General features: G+C 43.5%; 1 protein-coding gene across 12 annotated transcripts in view; it reads right to left on the bottom strand.

The window, feature by feature from the left end:
- PAK3 (p21 (RAC1) activated kinase 3) overlaps positions 1-14,488 on the bottom strand; it is a 253,215-nt gene that overhangs the window by 116,225 nt on the left and 122,502 nt on the right. For 4 of the 12 annotated variants that reach the window (XM_058536517.1, XM_058536520.1, XM_058536521.1 and 1 more), the window contains exons 1-3: positions 1,716-1,830; positions 807-872; positions 578-687 (exon numbers count right to left, since the gene is read on the bottom strand). The exons of 3 other annotated variants lie outside the window; for them this stretch is intronic. The gene's annotated coding sequence lies outside the window, so the exon portion shown is untranslated. 5 more of the 12 variants (XM_058536519.1, XM_058536522.1, XM_058536523.1 and 2 more) reach the window with 5 other exon arrangements.

The following is a 14,488-nucleotide window of genomic DNA, read 5'->3' as shown; positions in this document are numbered from 1 at the left end:
ACGGGGATAGCACTTCCCTATCCTCGCAGTTATTCTTCATTTCCCTCACTTGTCACATCCACGCCCCTTCCCCCAAAGACCTCAGCAAGCTTGTCTGCTCTATACACCATTTCTGCTTCCAATCAGAAAATCTACAACCTGTGGGAATGGTCAGCTAGTCAGAACATCCTTTAGGGCATTGTAGCCCGTTGCCTGCACCCCATCACAGGTGAACCTCCTTTTTCTGTAAGGTCTCGCCTACAAGGCCCATTTGCCTGCCTGGAGGCTTGGAGGGTCTGCTCCTTGACATCTCAAGGTCCCTCTGGCCTTGAGATTCAAGATTCTTAGCTGTCGGGTTTTACCCAGCATACATCCCAGCCTCTTCCCATTTTGCCTCTTTCATGGGGGATGGAGGTATGACATTTGTATCCAGAAATAGAGGCTTACATGGCTCTCTCTCCAAGCTCTGGCCTATTAATCATCCATTACCACATTAAGTCCCTTTGCCCAAGGTGCCCCTGATTAGGGGCCTCAAGTACCAAATCACAGACCTGCCCCATTATAATTTTGCAAATGGCCCAGTGAAAACTGCACTGACCTTTACACCTCGGTCATCCCAGAACAGGGCCACAGTGTTGTCACCAACAGGAATGGACCTCCTTCTGTTCCAACACCTCAGACAGCCATACACTTGACCTGGATTTGAGTCTGCAAAACCATGGGGGGAGCAAGACTAACATGGCTAAAGGCTTCCCTGCTAAAAGCCATTGAAAAAAAAATAGCACTGCATCCGCCCCCTTCATGCTTCCCAAAGTCAAGCCACTCACCCTTCTCTCCTTGGCTTCTACAGACCACAGCCCAGAACCCTCAAGTCCAGAGTCTGTCACTGGATTCTGGAAGGTGGGACCAAAAAACAAGTGGGGCCTCTGGCTGCCTCCCTGCCGGCACCACCCTCCCGTGGCTCCCCCATCCTTCAACCACCACCTAGGGAAGGAAAACCTGAAAGAGCAAGAATCTAAAACGTTCACTCTGCCCAAAAGTGCGGCAGTAATTTTGCCTGAGTCAGTTCACAAACTGAAGGTAAGGCCCCCTGTGAGGTGAGAGGGAGAGGGAAGGGGGAAAGTGAACCTAATGACCCTGCCCCCCAGACAAAGGCCAACTGACAGACCCTGGTCTTTCTAGGGACATTATTGCATCATCCCAGTCTCGCAGGAGAAGAGGAGTCCTTCTGTCACTACCCTCCCCTCAGCAAAATAAGGAAAGGGGATAAACAAAAATAAAAGGGCGAGAGGCGCCCGTTTAAGAAAATTGTCACTTTTTCTGTTTGCTAGGTCGAGCTTTTCCGTCTCCCCGGGACTTGCCCGGGCCGCGGCCACACCCCCTCCCCTTAGGGGGGTACTGTCATCGCCGCTCCTGTGGCTGGGGGAGGGCGGCGGGAAGATGGTACAAGACTTACAGGCTGACGTAGCTTTTGGGGCGGATTTTGCCTCAAGAGGCCCAGGCCCCAGCAAGCGAGTCTAGGGCTTGACCCAGCGAAGGGGCCCAGGCCCTCCGGGGGATGGCCCTGACACACCCACCTGTCCGCGTTCGCGAACCCGGATCATGCAAACTGCGCGCTGGGGCTCCGAGCTCCGCGGGAGCCACGTAAGGCGCTCGAGGCAGAAAATCTGCCCAGCAGCACCCAGCCTCCACCCCTTCCCCGGAGCGAGCCGGGTGCCGCAAGTCGAGGGATTTACCTGCCACTGGTCCAGCCACCCTGTCAAGACCTTTCCTCTACCTCCGAACGCTCCGGCTGGCGGGGCTGGGGAGCCGCAGCCCCGCGGCCGCAGCCGCAGCCCCAGGCCCGGCCCGCTTCCCCCCGGTTCTCCTCCCGGCCCCGCACACTTGCTCCAAGCCGGGAAAAACTGCAGCCCCCCCCCGCCCGAGACCCCAGACGGTCAGCTGCCGACAGCTGGCCGCCCGCGGTAGAGCCCCTGCTCCACAACCGCTCCCTAGCCCTTCTCTGCTATGACGTCACTCGGGCTCTGCGCCGTACATAGGCCAATCAGACGGTGAGCATACAACTAAAATCGCCCTGAGTGGGCTACTAAGGACCAATCTTTTGTTTCCAGGCAGGAAGCGCTTGGGAGGGAAAAAAAATCAAGGGGAGGGAATAGGGAGAGGGATAGGAAAAGGAGATGGAAACTTCTATACTGTCAGGGTTGTCTAGACGGAGGTGGGGCCATCAAGAAAGAGGCGCACCTGACAGTAGTGAGGGGCTGCGGTATTTCATGTATCTTCCTTAACTGTCCCCTCAGGAAGAATGGGATTTCAGATAAATTTTCAGAGGAGGAAATATGTCCAGCTACACAGGCACTCTTTATTGGGGTGAAATGGTTTGGATTTGGGACACCACCTGACAGGCGAGCAAGCAGGTTACACTGACGGAGTCTCTGGAATACACAGTAAACTCAGGCAGCTATGGCAGTGGGATTCAAAGAGATGACAGTCTAGATGGGGAAACTACCTTTCTGTGCATGAAACACATTTCAAAACACAGAGCATTATACAAAAAAAGGATAATCTACTGCCAGTTTATATGTATCTATAGATATATAGATATAGATAGGTACATTTAATTTCATTAAAATGTGGCTCTCCCTAAAACCTTCCATGGCCTCTCTTGTCTTTAAGAAAAAGTTCAAATTTTTGCTGGTGTCCAAAGCCTAAAATCGATCTCCAAAAATCATCTCTTGCTACTCCAAAATCCATACTCCCCAGGATTTGGCTAGAGTATGTAAATTATGGTAAATCTCAGCAAGAAGACAGTAAGCTGTCATCAAAAATGACAAAGAATGCAAAATACTAAGTACATTTGAATCATAATGATGTAAAATACACCTGCAAAAAAAGATCAGAAGAGAACATAAAATTATAATAGTTGGGTTAAAGTAGTAGGGTTGTGGGTGATTTTTCCTCTCCACTTTCAAACTTAGTTTTATAAATATATCCTCACATACTTAAATGGTCAAAATGGGTCATGATCCTCCTCAGTGCACTTTTATCCAATTTTCTCAACACTGCATAACATCCAGCAATCATTTCTCCATAATGCCAACAAAATAAGTTTCAAAACCGAGAGTGAGGGGTTGGCCCGGTGGCGTAGCGGTTAAGTTCGCGCGTTCCGCTTTGGCAGCCCAGGGTTCGATGGTTTGGATCCTGGGTGCAGACCTAGTCACTGCTCATCAAGCCGTGCTCAGGTGGCGTCCCACATAGAAGAGCTACAACTCTACAACTGTGATGCACAACTATGTACTGGGGCTTTGGGGAGAAAAAAGAGAAAGAGGAAGTTTGGCCACAGATGTTAGTGCAGGGCCAATCTTCCTCAAAAAAAGACTGAGAGTGAACTAATATATCTGCCCAGGTCCTTTTAGGAAAAGTCATACAACAGGCCTCTAGATTCACCAGAGACAACATCGGGGGAAGCTGGAGAATGGGATGCCTCTTTGGACTAATTCATTTTAAATTGTGATGATACTGGGAATTGAAAAAAGAACAACAACGACCCTTCCAATCTATGACAAAGCAGGAAAGAGGGAGGCAAAGACTAAGTAAACGACATACTCCAGACTTTTTAAAGGATCACTTTGCATTTTACTTTTTATTTTCCTTAATTAAAAAATATATTTATGCATCCATGAGTATTACATGAACATTGTAGAAAGTGGCAGAGCTGGGATTTGTATCTAGATCTGAGTCCAAAGCCCATGCTTTTTCTAATGAGATACGTGGCATTACTGGTTTTGTTAAAATACATATTTGCTTTGAAAAAAACCAGAGTATACCAGATTGGTGTTTTTTAAAAATCAGGCATTTTTAAATAGCTTTTTTTTGCATGGTGGTTACTTGTCATCTCAGGCAAAAACACCCATCACCCTCCTCCTCAAATCCCTGATTAATAGGTTGAAATCAGGATGGTTCTGCTTCCAATGATTTTACAGATATCTTTTTAATCACCTTGGGGTTAAAAAAAAGTAACCTATCACACTGATTTTTGTTTTTACATCATGGTAAAAAATCATGACCTAAATGAATGTCATTTACTTAATGTTACATCTCTGATTTGTAAAATGCACTTATTTGGGCTATTTTAAACAATAAGAACACTTTTTTTTTTTTTTTAAGAAATAGCAAGGTATAACTGGATTTTCCTGGCTAATGATTTAACTTGGGTCTTCTAGGCTATTGATTTAAACTGTAATTAAAAGGTATTTGATTTCACTCTAATCCTCCCATATAACTCAGCTATAACTCAGAGCTATTTATGCAGTCACAGCACATGGTTATTTAAACGTTTCATGTGTGTATTTCTTCTTTCCCTGGTGATTACAGAAACCAGCACGGGGCCAAAATCCTATTAGGTGCTTGAAAAATTAAAGCATAGTGGTGTCATAGAAAGAGGACTGGACTTAGGAGCCAGACCCAGCACAAAAGACTTCGGTCTTCCTGTGAAAGAGTGATAACCTATAATATTCTTGATACCATAAAGCAGTCTTTATTGCCAACATGGTTTGCTCTCCAAGAATATAGGACAACTGCGTGGGAACTTTCAGGGAAGCTGAAATGTCTTAAGGATTTCATCTGTGTAATCTTTCCCACTCAACTCCCACTGCCCCCTGTTCCTTTCCTCAAGTTCATTGATTTAAGGATATAATAAAAACACTACCATAATAACCACTTGGCATGTGTATCGTGCTTCTCAGGTTACAAACCACTTTTGTATCTCCCCGTTTGATCCTCACAACAACCACAACAGTGTACTGTGGCAATTACGATGATCTACATCTCATAGATGAGCAAGTGGATGCCCAGGGGTTTAAAGTAGCTTGTCCAATGCCTCAGAGAGACGGTCCTAGAAACCAAGTCTCCCAGTCTCAGTTCTGTCTTATTTTTACTACCCTACACGTATTTCTTCTTCGGCTTTCACCAACTCAACCGGGCCCTTGAGTCACATGAGAAGCGAGAGGCTCTGTGATGGGGCTTGTAGCAACAGAAGTAAACTAAAAGGAATATCTCTAGACTGTTCCATTCAAATCCCAGATAAAGGGGACATTGCTCACTCTCATATACCATTGATGGGGGTGTAAAATGGCACAGCCTTTTTGGAGGGCAAGTTGGGAATACTTAGGAAAATTGTAAATGCATGTGCCACTTGACCAAGCAATTTCAACTCAAGGAATTTGCCTATGGATATACTCATAAAAACATGCCAAAATAAGTTCAAGTATGTTCATTGCTGAATCTTATATAAAAATGTTACATAAAGGACAACCTAAGTGTCCCTCAATAAGGGAATTTTTAAATAAATTATGGTATATACATATTTTGGAATATTATACATCAGCTAAAAAGAATCAAGTATATTCCTATGTATTGAAAGAGAAACACACCTTGACACATTCTTGAGTGAAAAAATTTGTAAAACAGCATGTGTACTATCATTTTATTGTTTTTAAAAAATTGTGTGTGTTTAAGCTGGAATTACACATACCAAACTGCTAATAGGCTAACTCTGGGAATTAAAAAGGTGGTAAAAAAGACATGTGGGTATGTCTGTGTGGTAGGGGGGCATTAACTATTCTCTTTATATACTTCTGTATTGTTTGTACATTTTTTACAACAAGCATATATACAGCATTTTGCATGTAAGAAACATTAAAAAGGGAAAATATAGCCTTCTTTGGATTAAGACAAACCAAACTAAACAAACAAACAAACAAACACTCCTGCTATCCCAAAAGGGGTCTGAATGCCAGGTCAATGGTTCAAGTGTGGCAATAAAGGCTATGGTGTGCCAGGCTAAGGTGAGCCATACCTGGGCAGGCCCTGGATACAGGGCAGAAATGTACAAGCCACTGGGCAAAAGCAGCCTGGATATCCTGGCTCCTGTCCCATCCCTGCCTCAAGTCCCACAGCCAGAAACTGTTCCCAGTTGTAGACTCTGGGTCTCTGTGGCTCTCAGTCTTCACAGATTTTGCTATATCAGCTGCACTTAAAACAAAACCCCCCTCCTGCTCTGAATACAAAAGAACCTGGCTTGGCAGCTAGTGCACATGGCATTGGATGGGAGCACAGTGCCCATTCCTCCTTCATCAGGGCCTGATCACTACAACCTGTTACCATCACTGCGGTCGGGACCTACTGGGCCTCTTTCTTCCTGTCCCCTACTCTCATCATCAGGGACTCTAGCTCTCCTGTAGGAGGCAACACGGGAAGTAGCCTGATGAGCAAAGAGCAAGGAGCCTCAGAGATGCCAAAAGGTCTCATCCTAGGTCCCTTGAAAACCAGAGGCTGGGAAAAGAGGAAAGCCCATGGCTAGGAAATCACCATCCTCTTGAGTCTTCAGAGTTCCGGCCAGGCAATCAGGAGACCCAGAGTCTAGTCTAGCCTCTGGCTAGGAAACCTTGAGCAAGACTCAAATCTCCCTGGGCTTTAGTTTTCTCCTCTGTGAAACTTGCCCTGCCTATCTCCCTGGACTCTTGCATGGAAGCAAATGGCTAATGGAACAAGAGTGGATTTAACAGATTTCAGAAATATACACCTCCTTAATAGACTTGATGAGTCCCCATTTACATATGTTCCCTCTATGGTGGGACCTTGGGAATGGGGGGTCTCCATTCCCAAGGTCCCACCTCACCTTCCTTCACTATAATTAGCATCCATTAGAGACCTGCCCTATAGAACCTAAAAGCTTTCAGAAGCCTATAGCCTCTGCCCTCCTCCCTTCCACTAGGGAGTTAGCAAAGGAAAAGAAGACGACAATTAAATGCAGGTGGCTCTGGATGAATTAATATGAGAATTAGGAAGTTCCACTCCTCTGACTTGGTTTTAATTAGCCCCACTTCCACTATGGTCCTACATACCAAAGCACACTACTTAATTGAACTGATGCTCTGTTTGATTTTGCTCCTAAGTGGATCACATTATACATTCCTTCCCCACACACTCCGATCACTGCACTGCCCGAACCTAAGTCAAACTGCAGAGTAAATTGAATTTGGAAAGTTGGTTTCATTGCTCTCCCCATTTTATTAGGAAAAAAAAAGACAAGGAGAAAGTGGAGGACAAAATCTAGGGGACAAAGAACCAAGGAGAGACATAGAAAACCAAATCTTAATTTTTTTGGACTGGCTGGACTATGATGTCATGCTTTCCCAGCTCACCTGTGATTGGCTGCTCAGTTCAGCATCTGCTGAGAGCTAAAGGCTGATTATTTGCTAGAGATACAGACCTTTCAGGGAAGCTTTGAATCATTGCTGGTTGTCGTGACAACCTGGGCAGTGTCTGCTCCTGATAACCACATAATGAGGTTTTCAGGAACAGAAGTGCCCCCATCCCCACAAGCAACCATCTGAAGTGGTGAGCAATGCAATATTTCTCTCAGGAGGCGAAAGGAAAAAATCACCAGCAGCCATGGTGTAGATCCCTTCAGATAATGTATGTCAGCCAAATCCTGGAGAAAACCTCCTTCTTGAGGAGTTCCTTACCTATCATCTCAAGGTCCCGTCTGAACCACTATACTTGCTATAATTCAGAGACCTGAGGAACAGGTGGTGGAGGGGTGAGGCATCTCTGCAACCCTCCAGCAAAGCTACACAGAGGGAAGTGTGAGTGGAATGCTAAATCAATTAGGGCAAGGCACGTTATCTCTCTTCAAAGGACGCCATCATGGCATTGTCCGGGGGCAATGGGGCGAATGTGTCAAAGATGGCAGGGCATGGCCATACTCAGTCACCAAAGCCAGATACAAAGAGAGCGTGAGGGGGATGGGTTGTGTGCTTTTCTGCCTGTTACTTTATTTCCCTGGGGGTAGACACCTCACTCTACATTATCTTGGGGCTCCACATGTTCTTGAAAGAGACTGTCAACTATCTTTGTGATATGTTATTCATTCGTAGGACAATTTTATTAGTACCTACTAAGTGCAAAGCACACAGATAGGTGCTACAGATGCTACACAGATGAACCAAACTTGGACCATGTCCTCAATGAACTTGGAATCTAGTTGGGAAGAAAAGATACATACCCAAGTAACTGTGACACAAGACAGATGTAGTAAGTACTATAAGGGAAGTCCAACGTCCTTAATTTCAGAGAGAAGAGAATCACATCCAGACTGTCACACTCCAGTTCCAACCCATCTTTCCAGGTTCTTGTTTTCTCCCACTAATCCTCCCTTATACCCCAAGTGTCAGACCCCTCAAACTATTATCTGTTTCCCTGATATGCCTTGACTTTCATACCCTGTGCCTTTCTTTCCTCCTGCCCTTCCCTTTGCCTAGACTAGCATTCTCCCTCCTTTCCCTACCTGGTGATATTTAATGTATATTTCCAGAATCTACTCAAATGACATCTCACTGATGCATGAACTGGTTCCATATTTATAACCCCACTGGGATCTGTACTTGGTAAGCATGGATGTTGACTAACATCACTACTGGGTACTGTATTCAAATCAAGCAGATTCAAATTCAGCGACATATAAGAGAACATTGGTACAACCAATTTTGGATTATTCCGGGAAGAGCACAGGTAAAGTCAGACTACTTTTAAAAAGTCTTACTTAGATAATCAACACAAACCTGTTCTCCCACTAAACATCTTCTATAACTTCTTCTTCTTTTTTTTTTTATGAGGAAGATCAGCCCTGAGCTAATATCCATGCTAATCCTCCTCTTTTTGCTGAGGAAGACCGGCCCTGAGCTAACATCTATTGCCAATCCTCCTCCTTTTTTTCCCCCCATTTTCTCCCCAAGGACCCAGTAGATAGTTGTATGTCATAATTGCACATCCTTCTAGTTGCTGTATGTGGGACACCACCTCAGCATGGCCGGGATCTGAACCTGGGCCGCCAGCAGCGGAGCGCGCGTGCCCAACTGCTAAGCCACGGGGCCAGCCCAAATAACTTCTTTTTATTTTGAAATAGTTTAAGGCTCACAAGAAGTTGCAGAAATAGTACAGAAAGTTCCCAGGTATCCTTCCCCAACTTTCCCCCAAAATTTGATATATTGTATTAATTTTATTTTACACAGCCACAGTACATTGTCAAAACCCTGGGAATTGATATTAGGGTAATACTACTAACTGAAATGCAAGCCTTATTCAGAATTTACCAGTTTTACATGTACTCTTCCATTAAATCATTTACCAACTAAGCTGAAAAGTAGCAAAACTACTAATGGTTGATCTAAGTGTCAACTTTTTTCTCAGGCTCATCCCCACTGAAAAAGGGTAAAACCTGAGAGTCAAAACTTGCTCAAGACTGAAAGAGAGAAAATCAGCTTGAACTAAGAAAAAGTGGCCCTGCCATTAATCAGGCTGAGAAGGCAGACAGATAAAGCCAGCTGCAAAGTTAACAGAAAACACTATTTCTCCCAAGGTCATGCAGCAGTTGTAAAAGGCCATAACGACCCTGAGTGACTACTGCTTTCTTACTAGTGATGCCCCAGACTTGCTTTGCTATTTTCATTTATTAGTGGGGATTCCCAATTGCTCAGCCACCCTCGCCTCATGACAGTACTCAATTCCTAGTCAATACCTCCTTCTCCTGATCTCGCTTCAGAAACTTCAATCAATCCAGAAATTATCCCTCCTCAGAATCATTTGGGAACCCAAATGTTACAAAAAATGTTCCCTCCTAACTCTTTTCAAGAATGGCATCCTATGGTTCTTCTGGAACTCACTGCCTCAATGCAATTTGACTTTGTTGGACAACAGTCGTCTCTGGTAGTCTGTGGCTAATTAAGCTCTAACATAAATGATGGGGTAACCAACCCATGGCTATCTGGAAGGCCCCTTGAATTATCAGGAGTTAGCTGTATTTCTTTAAATCTACCTAGAGTCACACACTGTGTGTAAAACTGTGTGATTTACGTAGTAGGTGCCTAATAAATTCTCACTGAATTGATATGGGGTTGTCATATCTCAGATTTATTGGAATGGTACTAGATTTGGGGACAAAAGCCTAACGGGACAGTATTGCACAGAAGTTCAATGTGCAGACTCTGAAATTAAACTGCTGGTATTCAAATCCCAGATTCACTAACAGCTTTGAGACCTTGGGCAACTTTAGCCTCTCTGAACCTCAGTTTCCTCATCTGTGAAATGGGGAACTAATAGCACCTCCTTCTTAGGGTAATTGGGAATAATAAATATAAGTTAAATACATGTAAAGCAGGAAAGCATTAGGGCAGTGGTTCCCATTTTCCTGCACTTGAAATCACCTTGTGATCTTTATAAAACACTGGTACCTTGCCCCACCTCCAGACATTCTGATTTAATCGTATGGCATGAATCTTGGCATCAGGGTTTTTAAAAATCTCCTCAGGTTCTAATCTTCTCAGATTCTAATGTGCAACAAAGTTTGGGAACCACTGGATTAGGGATTTCATTACTTAAGGATTATCTTTCCTCCTCACGTTTGTGCGTAACCTCTTGCCACCCTTCTCAGAGTGTCTGAATTTCACAGTGCCAGGAAGTAGAATTGGGGAATATTCTCAAGGGGCAGGAATTTAAGTTTGGCCCTCTCTGAGGCTTCACCCAGCTTTTTCCTGCAATCCCCACTCCACCTGCCGTATTGTTTGTTCGACTTGGAAAAGAACATAGCCTTTTTCTTCCACGTGCATAGCAAAATGATGAAGACGTTGAATATTTGGGTAAAACTGCAGCTGTATTCGTCTCTCTTTTTTATTCCCTTTCCAAATGTAACACAGTCACACTTCAAATTAAGTGGTCTCAAGTGTGAATTTAAAAACAAAGTTAATATGTGCATGCAGGATTAGCTGACCATCACAGATGTGTTTAATAGACACAGATCTCAATGTGCTGTTGTTCCATATAATTAAGCACCTGTTGAGCCTCATAATCAATCCTTATTTTGTTATAATCCAGGAACTCATTACATTCAATGTTCTGTGGTGTTCACTTGATCAGGTCACTTGTGGGAAGGGGCATTTGACACAGCTTGCTCGTCTTCCCCTTTTTAATCATCCAAGAGAATACATTTCCTACTCAGTAAATAATAAATATGAATTAACTGACGAATTTTAAAGGTCAGTTAAATAGAAGTTTAAAATATGTCCATCTTTATTTTTACAAGTTGTTCACCTCCCTCTCCCCTCCCCACTCCTTATTTATTCCAGCTGCTAATATGGAAAATTTAACGAATTCTGACATGCTAGGCTAAAGTTTACTGCCAAAAAGGAAAGGGGGCAGGTTGCTAGGCAAATTAATACTATAAACATAGGAAAGTGACAGCCTGCTAGGGGAGTATGCTAACACGCGGTTTTTAAGCGCCACTCTAACTGCACTCTGCATTCAAATGACCAATATGCTAATTACAGTCCTTATCTGTTTGTTCAAGGCCTTAAGAGTCTCAGCAGCTCGGAGCACAGACCCCAGCCAGCAGTTTGACTGCAGGTTTTTGAAAATAATAACATGGCATTTCTTTAAACATATTTTCAAATTCAAGCTTCTTACAAATCAAGATTGGCCTTTCCCCCATTCAGGGAATTAGTGAGGCTTAACTGTGTTCACTATGGTGCCGGCCCCCACAAACCCCTGCTAACAAAGGCTCTGACTCCTACTTGAGCTCTGCCTGTTGGGGCAGATTTCCATGGTAATTTCCCGGTTCTCTTTTGAAAGACGTGGGGTGTCTTTGTAAACGAGACGGGGGTGTACTTTCCCACTAATCTTGGCATCATCTTTGACCCTTTTTAATTTTCATCACCCATGTAAGGCCAGAAAGAACTCTTAACCTCCCTTTTTGCAATTTAAAGCAAATGCCCCCTAAAACTGTTCTGAAGAGAGAGAGGTAGGGAGACAGAGCACCATTTTCCCTACACTCCAGTTGAAATTATCAGACGTTTATCAAAACTGTATTGGGGGTGGGGAGCTGAGGATTTATCACTCTTCCCCTCAGGCTCTATTTGGTTTTGCCTGGTGGAAGAGGGTGATGTTGAAAGTATCCTCTTCTAGTTACACCACATAACCTTCAAATTCCTTAGATTTTTAGTAAAATCTAAATGATTTAGAATCCCCAAAACAGCAGCCTCAAATAATAAATTTATTATTTTTTTACTATATTCCACTTTTTTAAAAAGCTCCTCCCGCCATGCGCACGAATACACACACACACAGACACACACACACACAGACACACACACACACACACATGCTGACATCCAAGTCTTCTCTCTACAGTTTAAGACAATGATGTGGACGTGACAGGCCTGTCCTAAACAAAATTATGAACTAGCCTTAATATGTTCTTTCCCTTCCTGTGTTCCATCCTTCTTCCTTTCAGGGACTTCTCTCAGCCACCCAGAGACCCAATGAGCTAAAGTTGCCACCCATTTCCTTCCTGGGTGTGGGAAGGAGGACATCGGATTGACCTCTCAGTACAGTCTTAGCGATTTCATTTATTACTTTTTTTAGGTATCTGTATTTTAGGAGGACCCTTCTGGCACGGGCAATGCTTAACTTGAATGAATTGCAGAGGTGGAAATGTAGAAGCCACTACAGGTTTGGGGAGAGGATATTTTTGGTGGAGAAACATTGCAAATCACACGGCTAAAGAGCCCTTCCCACACACAAGTTTGGTTCTGATGCAGGCCCCCGCCAGGGTTCTCAGTCATCAGACAGTAATCCACTCCATGATTTCAAAGACAGACTTCTGCGATCATGCATGTAAGCAAGACTTTTCATCAACTCAAAGAAGCTTAAGACAAAAATAGGGCTTTTGGTTAAATAGGAATTTAAAATGCCTCACAGTACTGACCACCTCAGCTTTCCGGTTAATTGCAGTCTGATCACATTGGGAGTCAAGGCCAGTCCCTGCCTCAAAGCACCTTTCTTTGCTGCTCTGCAATTTTATGCATGCCTATTTAGAAAGCTGGGGGTGACAGTGGCATTGGGCAGCAATCTTATGGCTACTTTAGCCAAGCCTTGGGATAACCTGGATTAAAACAGACTGGCTAAATTGAAAAACCATTTTCTGGTCTGGGGATTTTGATTGGCTACAATGTACCACTTTATCTTTAAATAACTGTCATTTTTAAACACTCAAATTCTCTTGTTTTAAAAATTACATTTAAAAATAATTCAGCACTTGAAGATAAGTTCAACGCTTTCTGCAACTTTTGGAAAACCTGCTTGTACTAAAATAATAATAATCAAATACATTTTCCTTTAAGAAGATTCTCTCCCTGGCCCATTTTGGATGAACTCTGAGCCCAAAGCTGTTTCTTCACTGGCCCAGAAAAATGGACTAGGCCATTTACCCAACAGGCCCTTTACAAAACTCCTAGAGAAAGGAGTAGTAGTTTTTTCAAATAATTTACTGTGCCAAAACACATAAAAAAGGAGGGCACAAAAACAAAACCTCACACATTCCCCTGAGTTAGTGAAGGAATAGTTTAAAAATTTCTGAATCAGAAAGACAAATAAATTACAGAAAGGCTTAGAGGCTCAAGGACTCAGCTGCTGAACAAGGTAGTTTGAAACTACCCTGGGTATGAACCACCCACAAACTCAACACCAGAGGTTATCATTTACTCTGCTCAACTGGAAAACGACTGGGTGTCATCCATCCACATCACAGCAGGGAGGCAGGCCCCAAGGAAGCAACCTAGAGGAGATGATGATATCTGATGCATAGCTTGAGCTGAGGGTGGAATATGAAACTCCGTAAGGTCACAAGAAACAGATGATAAGCAGCCCATGTTTAAAAAGTGCCTCACAATTGGGGCTAAACATTTAGAGCCTGTGATTAGTTTTATTTTATTTTATTTCCTGTCATTTCATTTCATTTAACAGTCACTACTTCTCTTAGAAAGCACAGAGAAAAGAAAATTAATTAAATCCAGTGAATCAGTAACCTCTTGTGTACGTTATTTTATATGCAATGGAGTGACGTGGTTCTGAGCTAGTTTCCCTACAAATCAAGTCCAACAGGCCCGGTCCCTGCCCTCTGGATGCTCATAAAGACAGATAATCCAGGAAGCCATACAAATGTGTGTGCAAGAAATATTCAACAAACATCGTGCAGTATCATGTGGCCCCCTGTGAATATTTCATGGACACATTTGAATGGACCAGCCAGTCAGTTCTCCAGCACACTGTGGGGTTGTTAAATGTTGTATTTCAAGAAATGCAGATTAATTTTTAACATAAGATTAATCAGGATGGGTACATCTGCAACCAAAAAGATAAAAATTATTTTGAAGTTACTTTTATCCATGTCATGGGTAAAAGAGTTGACTGTCCATAAATGAAAGAAATAAGATCAACACTTGATGGCAAGGCCATGTTCACCACTATCTCTCCAGTGCCTAGCACTCTGCAATGCATCTAGAGGTGTGCAGTATTTATGAACCAAGTGAAAGACATGCTGTATAAAGAAAAGAGTTGGTGCATGCAGTGGGGTAAGCACAGGGCAATGGTGGGTACTGCCTGGGTGAAGAATCCCTCC

This window comes from Diceros bicornis, chromosome X, assembly GCF_020826845.1.
Source record: "Diceros bicornis minor isolate mBicDic1 chromosome X, mDicBic1.mat.cur, whole genome shotgun sequence".
In the NCBI taxonomy this organism is placed as follows: Eukaryota; Metazoa; Chordata; class Mammalia; order Perissodactyla; family Rhinocerotidae; genus Diceros; species Diceros bicornis.
This window is presented reverse-complemented; position numbering and strand designations above follow the sequence as displayed.